The following is a 15488-nucleotide window of genomic DNA, read 5'->3' as shown; positions in this document are numbered from 1 at the left end:
TTGGAGACAATGAGTTTGGCTCAGCATCAGGCAGCGTTTAGAGCTGTTGTACACAGGGTTGTTATGATTTGCAGGCAACTTGATGGCACATAACAACAACAACAACAAGCCACGAGATATGCATGTATGTGATAAGAGAGGTCTTAATGCACTAAAACCAAGAACAACTATGCTGCTTTTCAAATGTATAATGTTTAAATGGTAATTCCTTGCATCTACGTGTGAATAAGGAGATAATGCCAGAATTGGGTACATTTGCCTAAAAGACTTTGAAGCACTTTTCATTTTTCAGGTTAACTTTGCTCTTTTGTTCTTCCATCAGATTGGCATACACATGCTTTTCTGCAAAAGGTGCCAACTGGGTTCTGCTCAGGCTAAGAGCCTCTGATGTTGAGTAGATTTCCCGCTGGGACGTGATGTGTCTAAGAGGCCAAAAGGGTCCCCTTCGCTTATCTATCCAACCACTCTTCCATGTGAAAAAAAAAAGTGCTGCCACATAAAAGCAAATGGTAAGTATAGACAGGGGGAGTATGAGTTCACGTTATAATCTGGATACATGACAAATTTGAAACTTTTACTCTTCTTGAGAACAGGAAAAAGATACGGTGCAATTTTTTTTCTTCCTTTTTTCTCTGGTGAGATTTCTAAACACTGGTTTTCCTCCAGTCAGATAAAAATTTTGCTGAGATTCACTTTTTCATGTACTTCAGTCTTGGCACTTTCTGTTTTCACTATTAAAACCAAGAGGAAAATAAAAAAAACAACACACTCAAAACTTAAAAAAGCAAAACTGTTTAGATATATACTTAATATTGTGAAAGTAAATTATCAAGTTTTGAATGATGAAAATAAGATCATTTCAGCCAATGTATTGATTACTAGCATTTCAAACCATAAGTTATACAATAATCATAAGTTTTTATTAAGTGATATTAACTTGGATTAATTGTGGAGATTTCAAGGTGAGCAATAAGGATTAAAATTTAAAGATTCTATTAATATCTATGTTTCTAGTATCTCAAGCCAAACATTGAAATACAACTTTAAATTTTTAATATAACCTTACAAAAACCACCTAAAACTGATTCTATTTAATCAACTTTCTTGAAGAGTAATTTTTTTTTATGTATTGTAGACTCAGAACTGACTCATAGCTTGCTTTCCAATGGGTTTTCGGAGGCTGCAAATCCCATGGGAAGAGACTCCCCTTCTTTGTCCCACGGAACAATTGGTACATTCAGACCTCATGCCTCTGGGTTGGCAGCACAGATTCTTACCACTAGGACACCAGAGCTCCCTTAAGAGGAGTTCATTTACAGTAAATATATGAAGCTCTTTAATGAAACAAAGTACAACTCCCCAATAATCTATCAAGTTAGACAACTTACACAACCTTTAAAAGAGTTTTATTTAAGAACCCGTGTGCTAACTACACGCTGGTGGGTCCACAGCAGAAAAGTGTGAACATCTTCCATAAACATTGCAGCTTTGGAAATCCTATGGGAAAGTTGTACCCTGTCGTACATGGTCACTTTGAGATGGAATTTAGTTGATGACAACGAGATGATAATTTTGATAAGTTATTGCTGTGATGAATGACACTTGTTAGTATTTGAAAAACCAGTGTTATAGCTTCCAGTATCACAGTAATATTAAAGACACCACAATATAGAAAACTGACAGTAAAAAGAGTAATATGTCACTTTAACCTTCTCAACAAATGGGGGAAATAGAATTTAAGTCTCATGCGTATCAGCTTACTGCTTTCTCTGTAATAAGTAGCTAAGTATAAGGCACTTGAGAGAGAGTTGAGAAAACTGGGTTTACATCAGACTTTGAATGACCTTGGTCAAGCCTATAAATATCTGTTTTTAAAGCTGCTTTGTTGTTCTTAGGCACACTTGAGTCAATTCCAGCTCATGGCAACTCTGTAGGATAGAGTAAAAAGACCCTATAGGATTTCCAATAAGCAACATTATGATAAATGGAGAAAACCTGAAGTTAAAGATTTCATTTTACTTGGACTCACAATCAGCAAGTGACAGTCTAGAAATCAAATGATATATTGCACGGGGGGGGGCGGAAATCTGCTGTAATAAAACTTTCTTAAAGTCATAAAGAGCAAGGATGTCACTTTGAGAATGAATATGGCCCTAACTCACACCATGATATTTTGAATTGCCTTATATGCATGTGAAAGCTGCACAATGAATAGGGAAGATTGAAAGTGAATACATATCTTTGAATAATGATGTTGGTAAAGAATATTGAATATACCTTTCAATGGCAGAGGGGGGGAAATCTGTCTTGAAATAGTTAATCTTAAAAGACAGTATTGCAGAGGTTGGAGTTTCAGAATGACAGGGCAACTGATGCTTTTGTTTTACTTCATTCAAGGGACTAAGCAAACTCATTGCTGTCAAGTTGGTTTTTTTTCTTTTTCTTATTATGAAGATTTCCCCCCCATAATTTCCTTCATTGACATTATGTTTCCTACAATCATTTCCACACATTGTGGAGTTTATTTATTTATTACATCTTGTTTTATAAAATTAATCACCATTGGATTATGCCCACCATTCCCCTGTCTTTTAAAGTTCCCCTTGGATCTTTCCCATTTCCTTTACCCCCTCCTCTCTCCACCCACCAACTTGTGTGACCCTGTGATTTCCCATTTTATTATCCTTACCTCTTTGCTCCTGTCCCTTCTCTCCCTGGGCCCTTATACACGCTTTTCTAGTTATTCTTCTATTTTTACAAGAATGGTCTTATGCAGTATTTGTCCTTATGCACTTAATGCAACTGAGTTAGTTCACTCAGCATAATTCTCTGCAGTTTCTCCCAAGTTGTACAGTAGTCTTTGAAATCATTGCTCCAAGTGCTGCGTAGTATGTCAAGTTGATTTTGACTCATAATAATTTTATGTGTAGAAAAGAATGGCGCTCCATAAACTTCAATGGCTGATTATTTCCAGAAATAGGTTTCCAGATCTGTCTTCTGAGGTGTTTCTGGGTAGACTTGAACCTCTAATCTTTCAATTAGCTGAACACAATGGCCATCTGTATCACCAGGAAACTGTAAACAATTAGAAATTAATGTCTTGAATTTCAACTACAGTCTTAAGATTTGGTGAATACACAGATTATAGCACTGAAGCTGCACTGCAATCCTGAAGGTGTGTGGTTCGAATCCTCCAGCTACTTCCTGAGAGAAGGATGAACAATCTCCTCCCGTGTGATTAACTGCCTCTGAAAACCCTCTGGAGGGTCAGCATGGGTCAGATCTGACTCGAGGTACAATAGTAACAACAATCATTCTATTCTATACTGACAAACAGTTATTGATACTTGCTTTCCAATCTAGAGTTTTAATTACTATCTCAGCATTAGAGATTATATCTTCCTTTTCAGAGATAGGAACCAAATATATCAAAGCTGACATAGAAGTTTCTACAGATAGAGGCTCCTTATTAAGACAAATTGCTTTTTATCTTCCACTACTCGAATCTACCAGACATTCTTCGGGAGAGAGATGGACAATCTCCTCTTGTGCTATTCACTGCCTCTGAAAACCCACTGGAGGGTCAGTTATAAGTCAACTCAATGGTACACAATAGCCACTATCATAAGGAGAATTTTTGAGGATTCATTTATTATTGTTGTTATTGTTATGTGCCATTGAGTTGACAAGGACTCATAGCAACCCTATGAACAATAACTCAAGCATTTCTTGAAGGAAGTACAATCAGGATGGATGCTCCTTGGAGGAAAAGGTTGCGAAACTTCGTCTCTGTACTTTGGGCATACTGTCAGAATTGACCAAGTACTTGGAAAAGACATTATGCTGGTAAAAACAGAGGGTCAGAGAAAGAGTGAAATGCACACACACCCCCACAGGAGAGACAGACACACACAGAAATAGGGAGTGCTCTGGTGGTCTGGTGGTAATAAGCTGTGCTGCAATCCCAAAGTCATTCAAATCCACCAGCTATTCCATGGTAGTTGGGTGAGAAAAATATTGACATTTTGTTTTGAAAAGAGCTGAAAAATACAAACTACTGATTGTGTAAAGTTGTTGAAAATATATGGTAGCTAAAGGTAAATAGAGACTAAGGTGAGCCTGATCCAGGCCATGGTCTTTGCAATTACTTGCCATGAGTTTGGGAGCTGGACAGTGACTAAGGATGACAGGAGAAGAATTGATGCCTTAAATTGTTGTGCTGGAGAAGAGTCTTGAACATACAATGTACTGCCAAGAAAACAAATATGTCTTTCTTGGCAAGGGTAAAACCAAGTCTTTCCTTGGAGGCTAGGATTTTGAAGCTCAGTCTCACATACTTTGAGCATATGGCCAGGAGAGACCAGTCCCTGGAGAAGGACATCATGCTCAGAAGGGTGGAGGGACAGCACAGGAGAAGAAGACCCTGGATGAGATGGGTTTATACACAGTAACCGGGGCAATGGGAATAGGTGAGTCAGAATTAGTGAGACTGGCTCAGGACAAGGCAGGGTTCAGAGCTGCTGTACATAGAGTCGCTGTGTTGCAGGTGACCTGAGGGCACATAACACCAAAGGTAAATAATTTTTATAAAATACCAAACTTGTTGCCTCCAAGTCCAGTATAACTTGTAGTGACACTCACAGGATGAAGGAGAAGCACCTTATAGGATTTTCAAGGCTTTAAGTGCTTGTGGAGGAAACTATTTCATCATTCTACCACTGAATGCATGGTGAGTTTGAACTACTAACTTTTAAGCTAGCAGGTATACACTTTAAATATTGCACCACTAGGTCTCATTAAATTTCATATAGTTGTTAGTATATTACTAAGAAAGGGAGAACTAATGGCCTAATTTACAGGGAATTGTGTTGCTGACAAGGCAATGTCTCTTCTCTAGAAGTTCAAATCCACTAGTGTCTCTTTGGAAGGAAGATGGGTACTCTCTTCCTGTGTTATTTATGGTCTCCTGAAAACCTGCTGGAAGGTCAGTTATGAGTCAGTTCCAACTTGATGGCAATGAGAGTGAGAGAGAGATTGATTCATAGGTAGAGACAGACATTTCAATAAAAAAGGTAGGAAAAGATAATAATACAGGATAATGAGTATAAATGGCTAAATAGCATAAAAGTATGTTAAAGACACTAATGAATAAAAACAGCAAGTTTTAAAAAATACAACTGAACATTTTTCTGATCAGTTTACCAGTAATTATGCTGGTGGCCTAGTGGTAAGAAACTATGTTGAAATCTCAAAGATTTGCACTTCAAATCAACCAGCTGCTCAGTGTGAGAAAGATGGACAATCTCCTCATATGTTATTTACTGCCTCTGAAAACCCACTGGAGGGTCAGTTATGGGTTGGAAGCAACTATATGGCACACAACAACAACATGAGTAATGGCAGATAAAAGTTTAGCAAAGAATGAACATTTGTACAATCAAAGAGGGCTTTCAGGTAAGATCTTAAAAATGTGTGTAATTTGGTCTTTAATAACCATGGTACATACAATCTAGCTGAAGGGGGAAAAATAAAACAAAAATATTCAGGGAGGAAAATGTGCAACAATGAATGAATGGAAAATAAATTAAATGGGAAGAATATGCTGTATATATTTATATAAAACACTCCCCAAAAATATCTATGTAAGGATGGGCTTGGCAGTGTACTATATTAAAGAAAAGTATTGCAAATAGATAGATGTCTCAAATATGAAGAATAGTCAAACTTTTTATGGTTTTTCTAAACCTGTCTGTAATACATAACTAAATATTTATGCTATTTTCTTCATTGTTCACATTCATCAAGTGGGCTTAATTATCCTGTCTCCAAAACTATTACAGTCTTCCTTTGAGAATCACATCAGTGAATGGTTGTAAAAAAAAATGAAAACCTTGAAGACAAATATCATAAAATGTTACCATTAAAAAGCTGTAGCACTGAAAATTACTAGGAAAAGTTACTAAATAAAAGGATTAAAAGAAATGAGAATTACAGGGAGTATGTGGAGCAAAGTCTGAACGATGTATTGCAATTAATATTATAAAACAAATGAGAATGAATAATTGAAGAAAAAATCTATATGCTTTGTATATTTACACTCAATTCACAGTTTTCAAAAAGTGTTCTAGTCTTGTCATGTCTATTTTTGTTACATCTTGTAATAGTTTAGGTTGTGAGTCACCTTTGCCACCTATGATTTTTTGGTTTAGCATTTAGGATGTAGTCCGTCACTTATTCAGGATTAAAATAACACAATTTTTTTCTTGATGGAATTTGGTGCAAACAGCTGATCAATTGAAGGAAACTTTCACTGTGTGTGTGACCATCATTGACCATATAAGATCAGGCAGACTTTGATACCTTTTTTCCATACCTGGCTCATTACTTCTCTGGTTATTTGTACAGAAACCAGTGGTCTATCCAACCTGTAGACCTGGGAATCTTCAGTTTAAACCATTTCTTTAAGACAAATCTTTGTGCATGTGTATGGGAGTATTTCATTAGGTTTGTTTTTCTAAAGAACCCAGCATAAGACACATTTGCATAACTTTTAAGCCCTGTCTCTGATGATATTCAGCATTCAATTACTGATGTCTGACTCTTGATTGTGTGTATGCAAAACCTATACTTGGACCAGGAGGCAGTCATCAGAACAGAGCAAGGAAAGACTGCATGGTTCAAAATCAGGAAAGATATATACCAGGGATGCAGCCTATCTCTGTACCTTTTCAATCTATATGCAGAACAGATCATCTGGGAGGCTGAGCTCTATCAGGAAGACTGTCCCATCAAGATTGAAGAAAGACTCATCAATAACCTGCAATATGTAGATGACATAACCTTGCTTGTTGAAACTGAGGAGGACCTGAGACATTTACTGTAGAAGGTCAAGGACTGCAGTCTTCAGTATGGATTGAAGTTCAACGTCAAGAAAACAAAGATTTTCACCACTGGGCCAATTGCCAGGATTGTGTGATAAACCAGAGAGACTGAGATTGTAAACAGCTTCAGGTTGCTTGGCTCCACCATCAACACTCTTGGAACCAGCAGTCGGAAAATCAAAAGACAAATTGTGTTGAGGAATGCCAGGGACCTCTCCATTGTACTGATAAAGAATTGATGAAGAGCAATGATGTCAGTCTGGCGACTAAGGTGTGAAGATGCTAATCCAGGTCATGCTCTTTGCAATTACTTGTTATGCATCATAAAGCTGGACAGTAACTGGGGATAATAGAAAGTGAATTGATGTTTTTAAACTGTGGTGCTAGAGAAGAGTATTGAATACACTATGGACTGCTAGGAGAACAAAGAGGTTCATCCTGCAGCAGGTAAAACTAGACTGGTCATTGTAAGCAAGGATTCTGAAGCACTGTCTGACATACTTTGGGCATGTTGTAAGGAGGAACTGGTGTCAGGAGGGCAACATCAATCTTGGAAGGGTGGCGGGATGACGTAAGAGAGGAAGAGCTAGGATGAGATGGATTGTCTTGGTGTCTGGGACAATGGGGGTAGGTGTGTCGGAATCAGAAAGATTGGCTCAAGACAGAGCAGGGTTCAGGGCTGTTACAAATAGGGTCACTATAAGTCGCAAACAACTCAATGGCCACAACAACAACAAGGATCTTTACATGGATTATTCAAATAAAGAGTGCAAAATACATGTGGTTCTAGTGGAAGAGAGGAAGGACATAGATTGACATGGTGACCACCGCAGTGGGCGTAAGCACAGCAGATCATCTGGATGCCTCAGGATGGAGTTTGATCTGTTGTTTATAGGTTCAGTATATTTACAGAATACTAATAACTAGGAGACTGAAGTTATTTCCATTTTTCTAATGTGTGACTCAATCTGGCCTCTCTAACAAGTCCTAGCTCTTGACTGGCAAGGAATATGTAAATATAAATTGCTTTTGACATCCAAAGGAATTGATTAAGCTATTAATACAGCAAACTTGGGGGTGGAATATGCAAATAAAGTGTTTGGGCCCCTAATACGGGGATTGGTCAGTTTGTCATCCTGGTAGTTGTAAAATAAGCCATTACTGAAGTAGAAAGGAGAATCTTCCTGTCATCAAGAAAGAAAAATTTGATAAATTATGTATACTGCATTGAGACAGATGAGGGAGAGAACAGTTTAAAAGTAGTATGTGATTGGGTATTATGATTGTGATAAGAGTTCAGAATGAAGGTTGCATAGTGGAGTGTCCTCGGGGCGGGGAGTAGGGTGATTGTATACCAATGAAAGAATTTTTCTTTTACTCTTCAAGAGAAGAGCCAACTTGGGGGTACGGGCAGGGAGAAAAATGCAACAATGAATGACTAGAAATCCAAAATCTTTGTAAAAAGAAAGAAAGAAAGAAAGAAAGAAAGAAAGAATGAAAGAAAGAAAGAAAGAAAGAAAGAAAGAAAGAAAGAAAGAAAGAAAGAAAGAAAGAAAGAAAGAAAGAAAAAAAGAAAGAAAGAAAGAAAGAAAGAAAGAAAGAAAGAAAGAAAGAAAGAAAGAAAGAAAGAAAGAAAGAAAGAAAGGAGAGAGAGAGGGAGGGAGGGAGGGAGGGAGGAAGGGAGGGAAGGAAGGAAAAAGCTGGGAGTTGAATGTGTCTTCTAGACCAGAGATTCCTATGCTGAAGTTACTGAACCCAAGAGACAGAGCTGTAACATCAGAGCTAAAGGTAAGCGGTTGTCAGAAATGAGTGAACGTCAGTGGTAACAACTGGCAGGACCAGGAGACCAACATGAGACAGAGTAGTAGGCTTTCCAAACTATGGAACAAGAAAGTGTCTTTGAGAAGGACCCTTACAGTCAAAGTGTGCAGCTCTGAGCACTTAAACTGGCCAAGCAAAAGGAGTTTTGTAGCACCTGTCTGAGTAGAGAGGAGGCCAAGGACTCATAAGGCATAGGGTAGACCAAGGAATTCATGCAGACATGGCTTGACAAGAGGCTTTCTTGATTAAAGACCTGAGTATTCTGAGTTTTCTAGACCCTCAGTTATAACTTGTTACTTCCCTTATAAGCAGCACAATTGTGAATATAATTTGTGAGTTCAGTGTGACTATTACAACAAAATATCTAACACAGCTGAGAAGTAGAGCTTGAGATAGAGTCTCTGGGGAGTATAAATGGATAACATGCTTGGCTGTTAAGAATTTGGAAGTTTAAGTCCACTCAGAGGTATTAAGGAAGAAAGGCCTGACAACATGTTTTTTTTTAAAAAAATCAAACATGAAACACTCTACAGAGCACAGCTGTATTTCACATACATGGGATTATCATGAGTCATATCAAGTAAACCCTATCTACCAGAATCATCTTTGCAGTAAAAAAGTGACTTAAAATTCTTTTTTTCCCCCAAACTATCTACCAACATTTCTACCTTTGCATTTCTGTTTTGTTCTTTATTTAACTTGATATGTCCTAGACAGGTTGAAACTAGGCTGCTTCTTGGCGGCAAGGATTCGGAAACTTTATCTGACATAATTTGGACATATTGTAAGGAGGGACCAGTCCTTGGAGAGGGACATCATGCTTGGGAGGGTAGGGGGACAGCATCGGAGAGGAAGACCCTCTGTGCGATGAATTGATTCAGGGACTGGGGTAATGGAGGTAGGTGTGTCAGAGACAATAATATTGGCACAGGATAGAACAGGGTTCAGTGCTACTGTACATAGGGTCATTGTGAATTACAAGCAATGTGATGGCATGTAACAACAACAGCAATGGATATAATATCCATTACAACAAGCACATACACTTATAGAGACATAACATTGTTATTTAATATCCCACCATGCTTTTCCCCTTCCAAGGTATTTTCTCATAGAAATAAAGTAAGGAAAATAAGTAATGGTTCCTTAATAGTAAAAGTAACTCAAAATAGTTATTGTTGTTTAATTGAACCAGCAGAAATTTAAGTAATTTTAAATTAAATGAAAAGCATATGTAAGTAGTGTTCTGTCTAGATAGGTGACATAATCAATGTAATTCTTAATTAGATATATACTGTAAAAACAGAATAAAATTTGTAGCATTTGTAATAAATATTTTATTTTTAATAATTATGTGGAAAGGAAGGTAATCATGCAGCAATTAGAACTCCATATGCAATTTGAAATATGTGAATATCATTAAACTCAAGCTAATGTGAGACCATTTAAATTATTTATACATGATTACTTTCTTCACAGAAAATCACTTCGACGGATTTTTGCAAAACAGTGAGAACTTTAAGATGTTCATCATACTAAAAAATTCAAATCCTAGGGCTGTTTCAAACTGAGAGCACAGACTCTATTATAAAGCAGTTGCTCATTTTAAACAGAAAGAATGGTGCAGTGGGGCATATCCCTTCTCTTTAACTTCAGAAAAGTAAAAAGTGTTAATTTAACTTTCTCTTTTCCATTTGAAATAAAGTTTCAGCTATTAAGTCATTTTTTCCCTCAGAATTTGAACATTGCAGGCAAGTTGTATATTGAAGTTTAAGTGACTTTTAAAAAGCATCACATTTGCTTACTTGCACATCACAAATGTTCTCTAACTCTAAATATCCATTTTCAACATAAAGAGAACAAAAGCCTGAGAATTGTAAAGGCACTGTGTGATTTTTACAAAGAAGGAAAGATGCAAGTTACTGTATAGCTCATAGTTCTTAAATTATATGCCTTACTAATAATTCCTCTTGTTTTGGTTTTAATATCAAGTTACGCTAATTGTAAAATTAGACATAATTAAAAAGTTAAAATTATCACTTTCTTTTTTGAGTGTTCTTTTTCTCAAAGCTATAGGACAGAGCAGAATTTAGGGATGTTGTACATAGGGTCGCTATGAGTCGCAAGCAACTCGATGGCGCATAACAACAATGACATATGATGATTGACGTTTTATTCTGCTAACAGGCATTCACATTAACCATAAACTGAGAACAACACATATGTGCGAAAATAAATAGTATGTATCATTGAGTGGGAACCAACTCATAGCCGACCTTCCAGTGGGTTATCAGAGGCAGTCCATCACACTAGAGGGGATTGTTCATCTTTCTCTCAAGGAATAGCTGGAGTATTCTACGTGCACATACTTTGGATTGGCAGCACAACTTCTTATCACAAAACCACAAGAGCTCTAGAAAGAATTTGTAGGTTTAATATGTTGTTGTTGCTGTGTGCTATGAGTCACCTGTTACTCATAGTGACCCCTATGTAGAGTAGCTCTGAATCCTGCCCTATCCTGAGCCAATTTAAGTGTCTCTGACACACCTACCTACCTCCATTATCCCAGTTACATAGCAAGTGATTGGAAAGACCTAAGTCAGGCACAAATTTGTCCTCAAAATTCACATCATTACTGGTCAATAATTTGGACAAGTCCCTGACTGTACACTTTCCCAGTGCAACATGTCTCCTTATCTCCTGACTGCTGGTACCTAGGATGTTGTCTGTTGATCTAAGCAAACTGAAATCTTGACAGTTTCAATCTTTTCTCCAGCTATCTTGGCATTGTCTAGCTGTTCAGTGACAAAAATTTTTACTTTTGTGGTGTTGAGATGAAATGGATATTGACAACAGCAGCGTTTGATCTTCTGCAGCAAGTATTTCAAATCCTACTCACTTTCAACAAGATTGTGTCATCCGCATAATGTAGACTGTTGGTGACTCTTCCTCCATTCCTGATGCCACGTTCATCTTCAGAGTCCAGTTTTGTGAATAATTTGCTCAGAAGACAGACTGAAGAGGTATGGAGAAATGATCCCACCTTGATGCACACTTTTCCTAATTTTAACCATGTAGTGTTTTCCTTGCTCTGTCCCCACAACATCCTTTTGGTCTAGATCTAGGTTTCCCAGAGCACAATTAAATGTCTGGGACTCTCATTTTTCTCAAAGTTAGCCATAATTTGTTATGATCCACGCAGGCAAATGCTTTTGCATAATTGATAAAGTACAAATAGGCATTCTCCTGGTATTCTTTGCTTTCAGCCAGGATCCATTTGACATCAGCAAAGATATCCCTTGTTGCCACAGTCTCTCTTAAAAGAGCTTGTGCTTCTGGTAGACCTCTGCCTATGTATTGTTCTAGATGTTTTTAATAATCTTCAGTAGTATTTTGCTTGGATGAGATATTAACGATATTATTTGATGATTTTCTCATTCTGTTGAATTTTCTTTCTTGGGAATGGTAAAAAATATGGACCTCCTCCAGTCAGTTGGACAGGTAACTTTTCTCTGAATTTCCTGACATAGACGGTGAGCACACCCAGGCTTTTATTTGAAACATGTCAATTGATATCTCCTCGATTCTTTGGGCCTTTTTTTTCATTTTATTTTTTTTTTTCATTTTTTCACTGTCTTTACTGCAACTTCAACACCCTCCTTCATTACCATTCGCTCTTGATCCTGAAATATTTCAGTGTCAGCAATTCTTTTCAGTGCAGTGATTCTGTGTGTTCTTTCCATCATATTACTTTGATGCTTTGTGGATCATTCAAGATTTAGCCCATAACTTTCTTCAGTATTGAAACTCGAGACTTGAATTTGTTTTGCTCTTCTTTCAACTTGAGAAATGCTGAATGAGTGTTTTCCTATTCCAGTTCTCTGCACATTCCATTATAATACTTTGTTTTGTCTTCTCAAGTTGAAATCTCCTATTGACTTCATTTCTTTCAGCATCTCTTCCTTTTTTTTGGCTTCTCAACACTCTAGTGCAATATTCAGATTCTCTTCTGACATCTATTTGATTTTTTTCTTTCTCCTCTGTCTTTGTAATGACCTTTTGTTCTTTTCATGGATGATATCTTTGATGTCTTCCTACTGCTCATCTGGTCTTTGATTATTGGTGTTCAATATTTCAAATGTATTCTTAAGATTATTTTTATATTTAGGTAGGATAAACTTAAGATCATATTTTGTTTCTTGTGAACTTGTCATTTTCTTCAGCTTCAAATTGAACTTGCACATGAGTAATGGTCTATTCCACACTCAGCACCTGGGCTGGTTTTGACTGCTGATGGATTGCTGATGGGCTGCATAGAAATCAGATTGATTTCACTTTCTCCAGAACACTCTCTATTTGTTCTCTTGACAGTCCATAGTATGTCCAATATTCTTCTCCAGCACCACAACTCAAAAACATTGATTCTTATCCTGTCATCCTTTATCATTGTCCAGCTTTCTGACCAAGTTAATTATGATGTTGAATGTCAATTAGGAAAGAAGTCCTGATATTCTGTAAGAGGAAATACAAGGTGTATATCTAAGAAATAGAATCTAATCTTAAAATGGTGAGTAAAAGTGGTGGATACTTCTATGATGCTCCTGGGATGCTGAATTTGATAAAGAATAGAATCTATCACAAGATAGATTGTAAACAGAACAGCACGTGTGAGGTTATAACAACAAAGGAGGTAAGTGGGAGAGGTCTTACAAGCAACATCGGCATGAACCCTCAGAATAGAGGCAATAAGGAAATTTTAGTATTTTGAACCAAAGAGATGCAAGAAGTCAATATGTTGAAGATCATCTCCCAAAGAAATAGAAAAATAAATTCTATAAAAGCAAAGAAATATTGTTTTTGTTTGATAGTAATTAAGGAGAGACTCAGCACTTTAAATGCTTCTTTAGTTAATGTTCAAATAAAAAATGCATAATTCAAGGAAAAAAACTTTCTTAAACATAACAATGATAGTGATAGTACTTTATAAAAATTGACAGCAAATTAATGATTCAAATTCTAAAATAGGCTCAAAATCGGACTTTTCTGTTGCTAGTTGTATTTCCTTTTTCTTCTCCTGAGTTACACAATTAGAAGTATGTTCATTGGTAATATTAAATATTAGTATACTACACTACTTGACTCTTTCAAGATGCCTATTTGAAGATGGAAATACTTCCAGTGTCATCACCTCTACTTCCGTTGGATTGTGGAGAATTACACCAGAGGAAATATCTCTCCTTTGTTATCTCCATTGCTTAGGCCTATAATTATGTGGCTCTAGGACCAAAATAAACTGTTTATCAGTTTCTTAAATTGCTTGATATAAAAGCTAGAACTTTTATGTGATTTTCTGGATTTTACTTGTTCAAGAAAGGAGAGAAAACCCCAACAGATCAAGCTTGCTGCCTGTAGTTTCCATTCTGACTTATAGCAACCTTCCATTTGTTTTCCCAGCTGTAAATCTTATAGGGAAAAAGACTGCTTATCTTTCTCCTGTGGGGCAACTGATGGAGTCAAACCACAGGAGACGTTCAAAGCTGGGTTAGCAGCCAAACTCTCTAGGGACTTTGCTGAAACAACATTTATTATAATGATGGGAATCTAAACCTTTTGGTGTATGTATGTATGTTAGCTGTAAGTAAAAAGTAAAAAAACCTGCCATTCCCTAATACTATCTCTTATTTTAATCGTTTATTGACAAGCACAAGAGTCACTGCATAGTCTCTTACACCTTTAATGAGGCTTTTGCTATGCCAGTGAACAAATCTAATGGCCATGATCTAAGTCTTGGCCAACTGCCTGGATGAATCTTCAGCGTGAAATCAGCTTGGTAGAGTGAGTCCTAGCAGAATATAAGGAAGCACCTGAAAAAATTAGGGAAAAGGTGTGTGGAGTTGTGTAACACAAAAGGTGCTACTCAAATCTAATTTGTCCTTTTAGCTCGTGAGTGAAAAGAACAGAGGTCAGTTTTTTCACTAGTCATTTCAGAAAAGAATCTCCAAGACAAAAGATAATTTCAAGGAGATTGACCAGTTTACCAGCACCATTATAGCTGGGATGCACAGTCAGCTTATGAAGGAGGTTTAAAGTCTACTTTTCTATTATCTGAAAGATTTTCCATGTGTATGAAGGCAACGCTGGCAATATACAGACTGATGTAAATGGTAGCAATGGTTTGGTGCTCAAAATAGAATACTCTCAGGAAGTCACTTTAAAAAATATTACTATTAAAGTATTGATCTTATTAATATATTAACACTCTTACATTTAAAATACCACGGACTGCTAAGAGAACAAACAAGTCCATCCTAGAGAGGGTGAAACAAAGCTGCTCCTTGGAGACAAGGATTTTGAAGCTCCGCCTGACATACTGTGGTGTTTTGCTGGGAGAGACTAGTCCTTGGAGAAGGACATAATGCTTGGTAAGGTGGAGCGACAGTGTGGGAGAGAAAGACACTAGATAAAGTGGATTGACTCAGTGACTGGGGTTATGGAGGTAGGTGTGTCAGAGACAATAAAATTGGCTCAAGATGGAGCTGTTGTACATAGTCACAGGCCACTTGATGGCCCATAATAACAACTTTTAAAATAACCAATGATAACCAATAACTGAATCAATCCACCTCATAGAGGGCCTTCCTCTCCTGCGCTGTCCCTCCACCCTCCCAAGCATGATGTCCTTCTCCAAGGACCTGTCTCTCCTCACAACATGTCCAAAGTATGTTAGACGGAGCCTCAGAATCCTTGCCTCCAAGGAGCCACCCAGTCAGTGACTGGGATAATTGG

Source organism: Elephantulus edwardii, unplaced genomic scaffold, assembly GCF_000299155.1.
Source record: "Elephantulus edwardii isolate Elephantulus edwardi_28Jun2011 unplaced genomic scaffold, EleEdw1.0 scaffold00170, whole genome shotgun sequence".
Lineage (NCBI taxonomy): Eukaryota > Metazoa > Chordata > Mammalia > Macroscelidea > Macroscelididae > Elephantulus > Elephantulus edwardii.
Note: the sequence above shows the minus strand (reverse complement) of the source record.